Source organism: Stegodyphus dumicola, chromosome 5 (assembly GCF_044657685.1).
Source record: "Stegodyphus dumicola isolate Sdum_Otavi_A_Nest chromosome 5, ASM4465768v1".
Taxonomy (NCBI): Eukaryota; Metazoa; Arthropoda; class Arachnida; order Araneae; family Eresidae; genus Stegodyphus; species Stegodyphus dumicola.
In genome coordinates this window covers 236,600,290-236,616,660 of record NC_140772.1, presented here as the reverse complement: position 1 = coordinate 236,616,660, position 16,371 = coordinate 236,600,290, and the positions used below count along the sequence as shown (strand labels likewise).

General features: G+C 34.1%; 1 pseudogene; it reads right to left on the bottom strand.

The window, feature by feature from the left end:
• Positions 1-2,375: 2,375 nt before the first annotated feature.
• LOC146997435 (histone-lysine N-methyltransferase SETMAR pseudogene) lies at positions 2,376-2,954 on the bottom strand (annotated as a pseudogene).
• Positions 2,955-16,371: the final 13,417 nt, after the last annotated feature.

The window sequence follows — 16,371 nt, the reverse complement described above, 5'->3', positions numbered from 1 at the left end:
AATACTTTTCGATGTCTTTAATTTTGTTGTACGTGACTTAAACCGAAAGTACATTTTAGCATGCAAAAATAGCATTAAATAATTACAAATAAATCACGAAACAACGTTAAAGTTATTTATTTATAAATTCTAAATTATTTAAAATTAGAGATTTCTGATACCAACGAATTTTAGTTTGATATTTTCGTCAAACATTGTCTCATTTTCAGCGAATGATTCGATTTTTCGTAAGTAATTGTAGGTAGAAACAAATCTAGCGATCCTTGTAAGTACTAAACATTTATTCATAATAAATTGGTGTCCCATAGACCGCAAGCACACCATGAATTACTTTCCTGATATTCGAGACTAAGCTAACAATATTTACTGTTAATGACATTTTCTAGTTTAATATTATCCAAATTGAATTTTGAATTGCAGAATCAGTCTTACCTGTGGTTTAATATTGTTCTACCAACACCACTATCTACAAAGTTTCTCTGAAACTGCTAATACATGAATTGAAATAACCAGGATTTATTATTTCAGAACATGTTCCTAAATATTTGCTACACATATACTACATAGCCGGTGGCCTCAAGACGTAGTTCTAATTGGTCTTCGAAAGTATAGATGTTGATCGTTTCCGCTAAAATATGCTAGAGAAATGCTTAGCAATTTTAAATACAATAATTATGCAAACTTTAAGTTGTTTAGTTTGAATCTGCTTTGTTTGCACAAAAGAGGCCCAAATTATCTTCCCAGTTTTCATTCAAAAGGAGTAGATTCTATGAAAACAAATATCTTTGTAAAGGTGAAATCTACGAAACTTTAAGGTTTAAATTATTTCACTTCGCTACCTTTGCTCGTTTATTTAACATAGCAGCTATATCGAACATGATACATGATAGTCTTTTGTTACACGTATAAAATATATACTACAGCAAACAAAGACTAGTAAAATACTTTATTATCTTACAAAAGGAGGAAGAAGTTTCTAGTACCGTCTTGCAACGCAATTTCTTCATACTAAAACTCTCTTTTAAAGTAATTTTCTTAGTAAACTTTCAAAGTAATTTAAGTTTTAGTATTCTTTCTAATGCATTTAATACTACTAAAGATATTACAAGAAGCGAAATTCGAAAATGGAAAACAGAAATTGAAGTATTCATTGAACTGTAAAATTCCTTAATATCCCTTGAGCGTATAATTTAATTTAAGAAGGATAAAATTCAAACAACAAAGTGTTAGAAAAAACTCGTTGAGATCTTTACTAGGCAAGCACAGAAAGCAGCGTGAAATATTCGAGCGAAGAAGAAAAGTTTCTAAGAATCAATATTTGCTCCAAAGTCTTTCAAATCTCCAGAGATATCATTTCCATCAATTTTTTACCCCGAGGAATTTAACAGAAAAATGTATTCTTTACCTGGAACGGTGGAAAGACCAAAGCCAACACGTCTCTTTTCTTTCAAAGTTTAGAACAAATTAGAAAAAAAAAATTAATTGTAAAAAAATCGAAGGAAACTATTGATAAAAACGTATATCGCGAGAAATAAAAGAGAAAAAAAACATATTGGACGGTTGTAATTGGATGAGAAAATCCCTACGCTTTCCCAAGCTTTCATTTCATTTTATTTTGTCGAAGAAATGCTATATGACTCAGTTCTGAAGAATTCGCATGCTGATGCAAATTTGGAATTTGTTTCCATCTTAATGAAATCTTTGATGGGAAAATAAACAGTGTATAATGGCTCTGTGACATTATTCTTTCTCCCTATTATATACAGGAACCACGGCTCTTCGAAGCTGTCTGTATAAATCACGGAAAGGAAAACATTGTATCACATATAATATGTATCAGCAAATGACTGACAAAATATTGGGTTGTTCGGAAAGTAATTTCGTTTTTTTTTGGGGGGGGGAACATGAAAGACAATTTTCGTATAATGAATAAATATTTTATTAAATTATATATTGGCCATTCTGGTCCAACACCTTTTGCCATCTTTCTGGCAGTAACATGATTCCCCGCTCATAAAAGTTTTGGTCCTTGCTGGCAAAAAACTGATTCAGGTGGTTTTTGACATCTTCATTTGAGGTAAAGGTTTTACCATCCAAAAAATTTTGCAGGGACCGGAACAAATAATAATCGGAAGGCGCCAGATCTGGAGAATATGGTGGGTGTTGCAGTATGTCCCATTCAAGCTGTAAAAGCTTTTCGCGAGTGACCAAACTTGTATGAGGTCTCGCATTATCCTGGTGGAACACTACACCCTTCCTGTTGGTTAATTCTGGCCTCTTCTGTTTAATTTGTCCAGCTGATGACAATAGACTTCCGAATTAATAGTTGTATTGTCCGGTAAAAGCTCAAAAAACACGATTCCTTTGAAATCCCACTAAACGGACAGCATCACCTTTTTTTGGTGAATGTTGGCTTTTGAAACGCTTTGAGCCGGTTCATCTTTTCTGCTCCATGACCTCTTGCGTGTCACATTGTTGTATACGACCCATTTTTCGTCCCCAGTAATAATACGCTTCAAAAATGGATCATTTTCCTGACGTTTGAGGAGCGAATCACACACGTCAACGCGACGACACAAATTTCGCTCCGTAAGAACATGAGGCACCCACACATCGAGCTTCGAGGTTAAGCCCAGGCCTTTCAAGTGGCCATAAACAGTCGAATTCGACAAATTTAACCTCTTACCGATCTCTCGTGTGGTTATTCGCCGATTTGTATCAACTAATGCCTTTATCGCATCTTTGTCAGCTTCGACCGGCCTTCCAGACCGTGGTGCATCTTCGACATCAAAATTGCTGGATCGAAACTTTGCAAACCAGTTCTGGCACTGGCGTTCTGTTAACACGCCTTCTCCATACACATCCGTCAATTTTTTTCTCGCTTGGACAGCATTTTTAACTTTTCTGAAGTAGAAATGTAAAATATGACGAAAATGCTGCTTATTGCTCTCCATATTTAAAAGGGCACCAACCAAAAACTACTGCGTAGAATTAATAGAACTTTTTCACACACAAGCCTTCTAATATCAGCTCTCAAGACATATAATGGTTATGCGGCTTAAGTGTGAAGTTGTTTTTGAAAAAATGTAATTAAGTCCTCTGACGGGAAAAAACGAAATTACTTTCCGAACAACCCAATAGTAGAACAAAACAGTTATAGTTTTACGCGTTTCTTTTTCAGAGATGGCAATAAATGATTTTCGGTTCAAAACAGCAGAGAATTTGTTTTAATAAATTACTTCTCTTGCTTTATCTAATGTATCTACGAGTAAAAAGGAAGTACCGTAATCGCGAAAACTTTCAGGCAGCATATTTCAACGAAAATAACCATTTTGATCGCTATCGAATGCAATTTAACGATGTTTTTGTGTGATATCTGTACGTAAGGACAGAATAAAAGACTCGTTTCCTCCAAAAAAATTATAAAACTGCTTTAAAATGAATTCTGAAGAGAAATTTCCGTGGCATCTGTACGAACGTATGTACGTACGTACGTACGTATCTCGCATAACTCAAAAACCAGTAGCCTCAGAACGTTGAAATTTTGCATATAGGACTACTATAACATGTAGTAACATGTACTTACTCTTATATGTTTGTAAATTGTACATTTTTCGCTTTAAAAATGATTGAATTATATTGTTCTTATCTTCCGGTTAAGGCTTTTATGCCTTTAGTAAATCTGTATGCAATATTTTTAGAATTATCAACAATTTTAAAGTTGTTTAAGTGCCGCTAAGAATAATATTTTTTTTTATGGCAGCCATTGCTTGTTTACATTTGAAACAACAGGATAGTGGATTTGTTGCCAATCTAGAGAAACTTACCTTCGCAACAACAATGATAACGCCTTCATTTATTATTGCGAATTAAATCATGCTTAATCCTTTCTGGAATTTTTCCGAGGAAATAAGTATTTAAGATCTACTTCGTAATTTTTAATACAGATATTTTGAGTTTTTATGCATTTTTGCCTTGTCGCGAAGTGAGAACTGAATTAATTGAATGAGAAATACTGAATCGTCTGTGAAAAACTCTTTCTTTTTTGTTTTGTTTGCTTAATTTCTTTTATACATCGTTCTAGCTTTATTATAGTACTTGAATAGAACATGTGGCAACGATTAGATAATTCTTTAAATGATATAAATTATGTGCATTCTGAGTTATAACATGAACGAAATATAGTGCTGTTAAGTGAACCTGAGAACGACCGAGCAGAGTCGGGTGCTGTAAGGCTGTGTCGCTGATTTTCCAGCGTGTTTATAATAGTTCGAAGACTGTAAAACGTGACTTTGGAGCTGTCCTGATTAGTTTTGGCTAAACAAAGTGTATTTCGATACTTCATCCAGTTTCGTCGTTATGCACTTCAAATCTACAAACCCCGTACGAACGTGAAGGAAGAAAATAACGCAACAACTGGTGTCAGAGAGAAAAAACGTAGCAATACGTTTTAGAGCACATCCAGTCTGCGTTTCTTCATTTCTGGCGTCAAACCGATGGGTACCCATCTGGTGCAGAATTATGAGATCCCCAGCTTTTCATATAAAATCTTTTCCATTGATCCGAGACTGACGCCCATTTCTGCAGCAAGCTGACAACTGTGGCAAACTATTTTTATCACATATTCCTCAAAGTTAATGCACGTATCTTCCGTGCATGTATATCTGTAATTGTACCTTTCTTTTTCTTTTTATTGATTTTCTGTTTTTAATATCATTTACTGTTTAGTGAATTTTAATCGGTGATTGGTGTCTGTTTTCAAATTAATTTAAGAAATCGTTTAAGGAAATTATTTAGGTTAAAATTTTGCTTTCTGTTTCCTCAGTCTTATGCTGTTGCACTTTAGCTCACATAAAATCCGAAAGTCAATATATCTTTGCGACTACATCTCTCTTCAGTCTATCTTACAGATTTTTTTTCGAAGATACTGCAAATACTGCAAGCTTCGGAATGTTTCAAATATTGGATCATAAGATACTAATCTATTTTCCTTAATATACCGCGACATGTGAAAGAACTAGTTAATTCAGAGAGGGTTATTCGAAAATAGTTAATTTATTCTATCATCCAGTTAATTTACTCTTGTGATAAATTCGAATCCTAATTATATGTCTTTCTTATAGAAGTTCACCATACCTTCTGAAAAGCAATTCTGGTTTTAATTAGATTTATTTTAATATTTGGACCCAATAAATCATATACCCGTATACCTAAATTATATATAGCTGCTAGGTGATATTTGAAGCATGTAAGAAAAATATTTGCAATTGAGATGAATAAAATGTTCTAACTTCACCAAATTTAGTTACCGATAATGTTGTTAGGGCCATAAAATAGCCAGAGGCAATTAGGTTTTATTTATTTGCTTTCGATGTGAAGACATTCAGAAATGTGTGTATGTGTGTGTGTGTATTGAGAATACGGCAAAGCACACTAGGGCTATCTGCCTAAGGGGAGGGATGCCTTTCGTGGAGGACTTTCTAAGGGAAACTGGCTCGTATACACGTTACACATGGGGAAAACCACGAAAACGCCCATGCAGCCAGCCCGTTCGCGGGATTCGAACCTCGAACCGAACTACCAGTGTTCAGCGAACTTACCGCTCGGCCGCTGGTGGGCCCATTCAGAAATGAATTGAATATTAAATTCCTCATAATCCTTTCCAGCTACTCGTACGATATTTAAATTTTATAAAAGCCTATTCTACGAGAAAGATTGAGAAAATAGTAGGAGTAAAACAAAACAACATAATAAAAGGACGGAAGAAGTTACTGAATGTACGCCATTATTATTATAGGTTATTCCTTCTTCCTTATGCTAAATTAGTACCCTTTCAAGTATTAAATTGACAGAGATCTTGTATAAATGTTGGATTTCACATCCAGAGTCAGGATATAAATAATAACAAAACACAATTTCTTTGACTGCTATGCAAGACATTTGTAGCCCAAACTTCTTTCATACTTAGAGTAGGACGGATCCCTGTACTCTGTGCCAGATTTCCAGCAGGCTATAATAAATAGCATTCGTAGGTCTGCATACCCAATCCACTGATAAACAGTGTGTGATTCCTCATCGAAAAATAATTCCGTTTCTGAATTTGATACCAGAATTTTCACTTAACTGCCCGCCGGAGTACCATTCCTCCAATCTCGATTCCACCAAGATTTCGATGATAAAGATACACGGCTAAGGGGTCAAAGAGAAAGAGATATCAGAAGGAATATTCTTTTTTCGTCGTCTAAAAACCTATTCCTTATGATGAGAGTAGTACGTGACCGGGCAAAGCAATTCGATCTAGAGATTCTGCGCTCTGTTCTGAGGCACTCCAATGTATGGAACTTATAGGGGTTTAGATTTCGGAGTAAACTTATCTGAGAGAAAGTGGCATGAGGAGACACCTGGAAGGCCTTAGTCAGGACGTTAAACACCGGAAATAGATTTACGTCTATTTAAATAAGTATTTGAATAAGGATATTATTCCCGAATTGCTTCTCCGGATTCGGAGAGTAGGTCAAAGACCCTTTTTCCTTCAGCCTTCTAGAATCCAAAGAGTGGAAAAGCTATAAGCTAGAGTAATGGATTTAGTTTAAAATAAGATTTTTTTAAATTCTGCTACTATATTACTCTTAGTCGATCTTCATTTAAAAGAAAAGTATGATACTACCATTTTTTTCCCTTTTCAAAATTCTTTCTGATTAAAGAAACCATTAATGAAATCATATACAATCCGTAAACGCCATTACGAAGGAGAAAACTGTTTGTATATTCTACTTTCATGACGTAAGAATTGAAACAGTACTTAAAGGATTTAGTCCGGATTAGAACTTTGTTTTTCTCAATATTAGACTTTAAATAAGCTTGGCATTGGTGAGTAATGAGAAACTGATTCATAATTGGGTTTAAATGACAGTTACTGTAATTATCAGCTTGTTTGGTGTTAACTTATTGAAATACGTATTATCCACACTGGTATTAATTAACATAACGTGCAGCTAAGTAGATTCAAACTGAAACATTTACTATCAGCAGCAACTGCTAAATGCTATCAGTCTAAAATTATTAATTAGAATATCAACTGAAATTTGCGGTCCTGTCGCATAAAATTACAATATCAATAGCAAACACATAGTATGTTCCTATAATTAGAGATAGATTCGAGATTCTTCGCAAAACCCATAATTAGAGATTCTTTGCAAAACAGATTGTTAACTAGTTTAAGTCCATTTCCAACGTGATTTCCTGTAGATGGCGAAATTTCACTGATATAACGCTTATAAATCTATTGTCCGATCGCTTGCCTTTCACTAGTATTCACGTTCAGGGATAGGAAATGTATTATATAACTCAATTGTCAGACTAACTAGCTATAAATCGACTTGTATTTCCCACAATACTTTAATTATACGGTTTCTTAATTACACGATATATGTGCGTACTTATGAGTAGGCCTTAGTTGAAAAAGGATGAAAAATAAGTATCAAAACTTAGAAGTGATTACTTAAACTGAAACCTTACAGTAATATTTGAGATTACCCTTTTTACTTCCTTGTATGAAGTAAAAAAGAAGTATTGTAATCGCGAAACGGTTCAGGCAGCATATTTCAACGAAAATATCCATTTAGATCGCTATCGAATGCAATTTAACGATGTTTTTGCGTGATATCTGTACGTAAGGACAGAATAAAAGATTCGTTTCCTCCAAAAAAAATTATAAAACTGCTTTAAAATGAATTCTGAAGAAAATTTTTCGTGGCGTCTGTACGAACGTATGTACGTATCCCGCGTAACTCGAAAACGAGTAGCCTCAGAACGTTGAAATTTTGTATACAGGATTGCTATAACATGAAGATGTGCACCTCGTATTTTGGTTGCGATCGGCCGCAACAAACGTAAATATATATATATATATATATATATATCCACTCTGTTACCCGACTCAGTGATCTCAGTTTCTTTACCCTTATATGTTTGTAAATTGTACATTGTTTGCTTTAAAAATAATTAAATTATGTTGTTCTTATCTTCCGGTTAAGGTTTTTATGCCTTTAGTAAATCTGCATGCAATATTTTTAGAATTATCAACAATTTTAAAGTTGTTTGAGTGCCGCTAAGCCTAATAATTTTTTTGATGGCGGCCATTGCTTGTTACATTTGAAACAGCAGGATCGTGGATTTGTTGCCAATCTAGAGAAAATTAGCTTCGCAACAACGAAGATAACGCCTTCATTTATTATTGCGAATTAAATCATGCTTAATCCTTTCTGGAATTTTTTCTAGGAAATAAGTATTTAAGATTTACTTCGTAATTTTTAATAAAGATATTTTGAGTTTTTATGTATTTTTGGCCTTGGCGCGAAGTGAGAACTGAATTAATTGAAAGAGAAATACTCAATCGTCTGTGAAAAACTCTTTCTTTTTTGTTTTGTTTGCTTAATTTCTTTTATTCATCGTTCTACCTTTATTAAAGTATTTGAATAGGATATGTGGCAACAATTAGATAATTCTTTAAATGTTATAAATTTTGCGCATTCTGAGTTACAGTACGAACGAAATATAATACTGTTAAGTGAACCTAGCGCCAGAGTGTCGCTATGGTAAACAAATAGTGTGAATTTTAAAGAATGCATTTATTCTATTGTTTTTTAAGCGCTGTCGGCGAAGTAGATTTAATTCAATCCAATAAGTTTAAAGGAAATGTAAGAAAAAATGCATATAATTTAATATTCCGTACAAGGAAGTCATGTGATGTATACATCAAATTTTTTTAAATATGTGTACACTGACGACTCTAGTAGAAAAGAATAAAAATAGTTTAACAATAGATAACAGAATGCCTACATTTGAAAAAGAATATAATTTACCATTTTTTACCAACGTTTACTTTCGTAAATTAAAATAGTCTCTGTTTTCAAACACTGGTGGACGCTAAAATATATCATACTTTCGAAATCTTACGTTATAAATACTGAAAGAAATGGGAGAAGCATAATTCGCATTTGAACTTATTTAGCAGCTGCATAATTCCTTTGAAGTTACTGGAGATAAATTATTAAAAATGATGTAACGAATTTTTACATATTTCGTTAGAGAGATATCTAATTGTTACAGTTCTGTAGATATTCTAGTAGTTAACATAATATAGCATGTACAGGCATCAGGTATTTTTTGGAAGCAGGCAAGTTGAAAAATTAGCAAATGCTTCCCCGGGAATCGAACCACGGACCTCTGGATACCGGCCCAGTGTGCAGAACAACCACTACACCACGAAGGCACGCTTGAACACCTTATAGTTTATCCCATGGCAACACTCTAAGAGCTGATTATGTTCGAGGCAGCGAAAGTGAAAAAAATTAAACCTCTTATATTTTGCACAGTGCACATACGAAGCCGTGAAGATGGTATTTTTATGACAGTATAACAAAATGTAACAGCTTTGGTAAGATTCCATTAATGTTTAAAATGTATGGCCCATCTACAACTATACTGAATACAGATGGAAATAAGTCAAGCACAAAGTAAGCTTATTCATATAGATATAACAAAATCTTAATATATTTCCTGCTTTCCTTTAGAATCTATTATTTATGGATTATAATTTTTCAAGAGGACTTAAGAGGAATTCTGGATATTTCTAGATGCCTCATCCAGATATTTATCTAGCTGCCAATATTTGAAGATGCCGTAAAATTGTATGGGTTTGCTGTGGGTCTGATTAACACTGGTTCTTTTCTTAAATTAATTCTGTAATTTTGTTAGATTGTATTAAGGATGATTTAGCCTTTTTCATTTTGTTGGAGTTCTGTCCAATTTTCTTATTTAAGGAGCCTGTGCCTCTATCATGTGAGTTTAAAAGCGGCAGCAGATGCACCACGTGATATTTTCATATATTTTTTATAATATTTTCAATGACTTATACTTTTTAACATTTTTCATGAAATTTATTACTCACATAAGTCACCGACAGAAGGGCCTTTGAGAGTTTTATATGGATTTTGGGTTTTCGCCGTCCTCAGTAATGATTGCGCATCCCAGAAAAAACATATTGTTACGAAATGCCCAGGCGCGGTAAGATAGCTTCCCCGCAAAGCAGTTTTAGGGTTGCCAAAAATGGAAAGGGAAGGCAGGGTTGCTACATTTGGGGAGAAATCGCCCATTTGGTGATATGTCATGGACGGATGGCGAACCTTCTGGAACGAATTCTTACCGGTTTAGCCCAGAATGTTCTCGAACACAAGCCGAAAACTATATAAACCCTGCTCGCCCGCAGTTGAGGGTGTGTGCCTCGTCTAGAGTGAGAGATAGTGTGTGTCTTCTAGCGAGTCAGTCCGTGCGGAGTGGATCGAGTTGACAGCCGGGCAGCGAGTGCCGAGTGGGTCGTCGAGTGCATCAAAAGAGTGTCTTCGTATATCGCGGTTAGTGCATCGTCGAGAGAGCGCGTTGAGCTCCGGGAAAGACTGAACCGAAGAGTCGGGAGCTGTGCTCTGTGTGTCGTCGAGTGCATCGCAAGTTGTAGCCTGGGGAGTCTCGAGAGTACGTGGAGTTCCAAGAATGACCACGCAGAATCTGGAGCTGTACTCTGGTGCTTTGCAGTGAAGCTGTCTCCACCGTGATAGCTTGATAACCTGAAAGCTGTGTCGCTGATCGTGTCAGCGTGTTTATAAACAGTTCGACGACTGTAAACGAAATTTTGGAGGTGTCCTGATTAATACCGGCCAATAAAGTGTGTTTCGATACTTCATCAAGTAGTGTGTCATTATTCACTCCAAATCCCTACGAACCCCGTACGAACGTGAAGGAAAAGAAAATAACGTAACAGCTGGTGTCAGAAGAAAGAAAAACGTAACAATATGTTACGGTGAAACACCGAAATCTGGAGAATGTCGACTTTCACCGGTGAATGCCAAAATTCACATAGTCGCTTGGTGTATGTTCGAAATATTATCTAAATACTCTTATTTCTGACTTACATCGGTAAATGTCGACATTCACCATGTACTAATGGTGAATGTTGAACATATAAGAATATTATATTTTCTCCTCCGTAATTCAGTCGCGAAAAAACGCACTTGAGACTTAAAATAAGAGCTTAAAACACACAGTACATTCAAAATGAGAAAGGAAAATAATAGAAGTTAAAAACTTACTTAATTATACAGTACTTTCTAAATGATAAATAAAATAATAGTAATAAAACGTACTAAATTATGTGATTCAGATCTTATTTATTGCAGCAACTAAAACTTTTATGACCTCTCTTTTCGACCTACACCAGAGCATATCTGTGATTGTCGAAATATACCGGTAAGGGTCCGAATGTACAAGAATGTAATGCAATAAATATTCGATCTTTCACCGACGTATTTGGTGAATGTTGACATTCTCCAATTTCGGTCTTTCACGGTAACATACGTATATACAAAGAAACATTTACCAAATATATTTATATTTATTTCCGTAACCTTTCTCATGGTTCCTCTGAAAGCTTGTGCATATATAGTACTGCTGAATGAAAACTGATTTGAACTCAGAAAATATTTCTTAAAAACCATCTCGTTTATTTTCCCTCTCAACAGAACTAGCCATTGGTAGGGAACTAATAAACGAGTCATAGCGCTATTAGTGTATGCTGCGTGCGTAAAATCTGTATAGCTGATACATTCGACATATAGCCTACGTAAAGCATTTCGCAGACGGCGCATGATTAGCTCTGGCCACTGTGAAATAGTATTTTGTGGATGCGGTACACGGCTAACGGTAATTGGGAGGTGGCTAAGGCTCTTAAACCTTCTGCATATAAAATTTATCAACAAAAGTTTTTGAGAGCATTAGAAAGGCTGGCTAATCTTTAGAATATGGTAACAGGTAGTTTGGCGACATTTTGGTAAGGCGATAAAGGTTACTAGCTGGGACTTTAGGAATAATCTGAGAAGTACACAGTTCAAATCACAGATTATTTTGTCTCAGAGAAATGAGAGATCATGAGACATGTCATGTGACATTTTCCGGAAAATTCCGATCGTGATTTTAGCTAATAAGCACTTAGAAACAATTTCGCTGCTAAAGTACAGAATCGCCCACTTATTTGTTTGGCGCTTTTTACAAGAGTAAGAAGAATTAGATTTTTGTCAATTATCTTTGACCTTTTTAAGTGAAAATATGTCGATGTGTACATAGATAAAGTCAAGAGTGTGCGCAATGCCATTTTTGTGCAATTCTGGGATGTTTGTTTTAAGTGAAAATTGGTCGACGTGTACATGGATACCGTGTATGTGCATTTCTTAAAAACGCGACAAGTAGTTTGCGATTCTGCACTTTCTCCCAATTTCGCACCTAATCTTAGTCATGATTGAGCATTTTTGTTCCATAAAAGTTCTAGTATAAGCGTAATTCGGTTAGCAGATTGTTGGAAAAAATGTTGAGTAAAAAAAAAAAAAAAATTCCTTTACTTCGTGAAAACAAAATGGCGTCCAAAACAAAACTAGCAGGTTGCTGTAGCAGGGTTGGTCGCCAAATTTTCGCCAAAAAATCGCCAAGTTACCATAATGTAAAGATTCACCGAAAGGCTTTATATAAAAAGCATCATACCAATATGAAATGCAAACTTTACAGAAGTGATACAAATAAAAAAAACGAATCATTCATGTCATTATAAAAGCAAAAATTAAAAATGTTACAAAGTAAAATAAATTTGCATGCATAAATTGATTGTAAAACTGTTAGAGTAGAAACATAGAAGACAACTCAGATTTAAAAATCTCAATCAAAGGTTAAATGTGAAGAAACCCAAACATAAAATTAGTGTTTCAAGCTAAATGACAGTGAATGTTACAATTCAAAAATAAAATTCAAGTGAATTAGGAAAGTATTTCCGCTATACTGTTAGACTTCTAAATTTCATACGTTTCAGATCACAAGAACAGTTCCAAAAGAAGAAATAATCATTTTCTTGTTATCTGACTTGGCTCGGTTTTCTTCAGTTCGCATAGAATTTAAGGGTAGTCGATCCAATATCTCTAGTCGAAATCACCGAATTGATGTCATATTCTCGAGTCACGACATTGGAAGTATCATTCTGAAGTCGAATGATCATGGGTGGTTAAAGTTTAATAACGTGAGATTATGGATAAAATCCTTTTTCGGATAACTGTGAGGATCAGCTTGGAAATCGTTGGGTGAAACCTTGTTTTTTGAAATCATTTCGTATCTCAAAAACGATATATAAGTTTCCTTTCGCTTAGAAAGAACGCGGATGAAAATCCGCTTTAGGTTTTCCTGTTTTCGCTTAAGTATCAGTATTTTTCAATTTCACATGTATACGCGAAACAAAAAAACTTCAGATTTTGTTAACTACTTATAATTTATCATTCTATACGTAATTTGGAATTTGAATGCAATGCGTGTCATTTACAAAGTATTACATATGTGGCTCTACTACATATTTCCGTTCATGAGGAATTTAGAAAGCTGAATAACAGTGAGACACTGGAAGCGTAATGGAAAACCGCACATTGAATTAATTAATGTTACCGAATTTTGCTTACTGCGCATGCTCAATAGTATATCGCTGGCGTGGGAGGAAATCCTGGCGACTAAACATAAGCAACCCTACTCAAGGCTGTTTGTTAGTCATGTTGGGGGGGGTACCTTTTTTTTTACAATTGTATTACTATAGAAATCTTTTGTGCGCTTATTGATGTGCATCTGTTTCATTTAATTTTGGCTTATTTTGTTCATAAATATTGCAATTAATATCAGCTATTTGACTTTAATATCAGCTATTCAGCAATTTAAATTAATTCAGTAATTTGAACTGAATTTATTCCTTAATTTGATAAAGTATGTACGAATGGAACGTCTGATAAATACTCAACTGCCTTTATTCCTCAGAAGTATAATCAATAAGCATTCAGCTAATATATCTTGTAATGTTTCCTGTTTTGTTATCCTTCTTAAAATAAAAATTTGCGTAGTTTACAATCGATAGTTACACTCTAAATAATGCAGTTACTTACAGCCTAACAAGTTTTAAAACTCTGAACGGTTTAGGTCCAGGTAACACAATATCAACCATATACCGTATTTATCTTCTTTTAAAATAGTTGTAGTTGCGCCAAATTCTATTCTCAGCATCCGCAGTAAGTGAAATTCATTTAAAATTGATCAACTTAATGTGCAGTTTGCCATTATGCACACTGGATTGCAAGTTTATATTGCGGTAACTGAAGTTAAAATAGCAGAAAGAGTTTTCATAAAAGCATAAGTTAAACAAATAACATTTTTCATTGACTAGTGACTGAAAACTACATTGAAATAAATAAATCAGCCATTTTTTCTAAGATGGAAAAATGGTAAGATTATTTGTTTTTCAGGATTTCCGTACATTCAGTTAACTTGTATAAGGAAGATTAAACACGTTTGGCTTGTATTAACTTATGTCTTTCAAAGCATGTTATAAAATGTTGTGATGTTATATGACGTTACCTGGCCTTGAGTTTCAGGTAAGACATTTCCCAATTTTAACTAGTTTCGGAGAGGGCTGCTTTTGTCTCTGCATTTTCAGTTAAATATTTTCGAATGGAAAAAAAAAATTACAAATAAATTTTCTCTTCTCAAAACCATCTTCCAAATTAATTTTAGAATAATGTAGGCATTAATTCAGTTCTTGATGTTAAGTATAACAGAACTGTTATAGAAAAATCGTAGAAGCTTCTAGTTAGAGTTGCACGATACAGTAGCCGAGGGATCTTAAAATCTGTGATAATAGTGCTATTCTATAGTTTTCCACTTACAGCTGCAACGTAATCTTAATTTCGTACTTACACATAACCCAGTGGCACTTACGTCATAAATATCATCCTGGGAACTCCTGCCGTTTATCCTATACCCAAGATTATTTCTCTCAATTTAAATATCATTAATAAAATCGTTATGTTGTACGTAAGATAGAAATTAAAGAAATAACTTTAGTTTATAATTCTAAATGCCACTTACATTTATTTTACATAATTTTTACAGGAAGCGTATTGATATTCCAGACATACGCGATTTTTAAATCTTTTGTAAATAAATCATGTCTTTCTGTCTATTGTACTTATACGGCAAAATGAACCTACGATCCTGTACATTTTATATTAGTAGCCCATTATATTGAAATCAGATTTCTTTCTGTACCTTGAATTCTTTTATTGGCTTTGCTTTGCACTGGTTATTCTGAATTATTCGATTCAAGGGTTTTCAGAAATAATCGACTATTTTGAAATTTAATTTTAAACAATTTGGCAATTTTGTCTTTGCCAATAAAATATTCGTTTTGAAATACTAAGCATTCATATTTTATTTTTCAGTATCTGTGTTATTCTCTGTAGAAGAACTGGGATCACTAAAGTATTCTTCATCCAATACTTCCTTTTTTACTTCTTTGTACGAAGTAAAAAGGAAGTGAAAATTGCGAAAAGATTCAGACAGCATATTTCAAGGAAAATAATCATTTTGACCGCTATCGAATGCAATTTAACGAAGTTTTTGCGTGATATTTGTACGTAAGGACAGCATAAAATACTCTTTTCCTCCAAAAAAATTATAAAACTGCTTTCAAATGAATTCTGAAGAGAATATTTTGTGGCGTCTTTACGAACGTATGTACGTACGGATCTCCCATAACTCAAAAACGAGTAGCCTCAGAACGTTGACATTTTGTATATGGGATTGCTATAACATGTAGATGTGCACCTCGTATTTTGGTTGCAATCGGCCGCACCAAACGTATATAAATATATTTATATATATATATATATGTATGTATATATCCACTTTGTTACCCGGCTCAGTGATCTCAGTTTCTTTACTCTTACATGTTTGTAAATTGTACATTGTTTTCTTTAAAAATGATTGAATTATGTTGTTTTTATCTTCCGGTTAAGGTTTTTATGCCTTTATTAAATCTCTATGCAATATGTTTAGAATTATCAACAATTTTAAAGTTGTTTCAGAGCCGCTAAGCCTAATAATGTTTTTGATGGCGGCCGTTGCTTGTTTACATTTGATACAGCAGGATAGTGGATTTGTTGCCAATCTAGAGAAACTTAGCTTCGCAAAAACAAAGATAACGCCTTCATTTATTATTGCGAATTAAATCATGCTTAATCCTTTCAGGAATTTTTTCGAGGAAATAAGTATTTAAGATTTACTTCGTAATTTTTAATACAGAGATCTTTTGCCTTTTTATGTATTTTTGCCTCGTCGCGAAGTGAGAACTGAGTTAATTGAATGAGAAATACTCAATCGTCTGTGAAAAACTCTTTCTTTTTTGTTTTGTTTGCTTAATTTCTTTTATACATCTTTCTAGCTTTATTATAGTATTTGAATAGA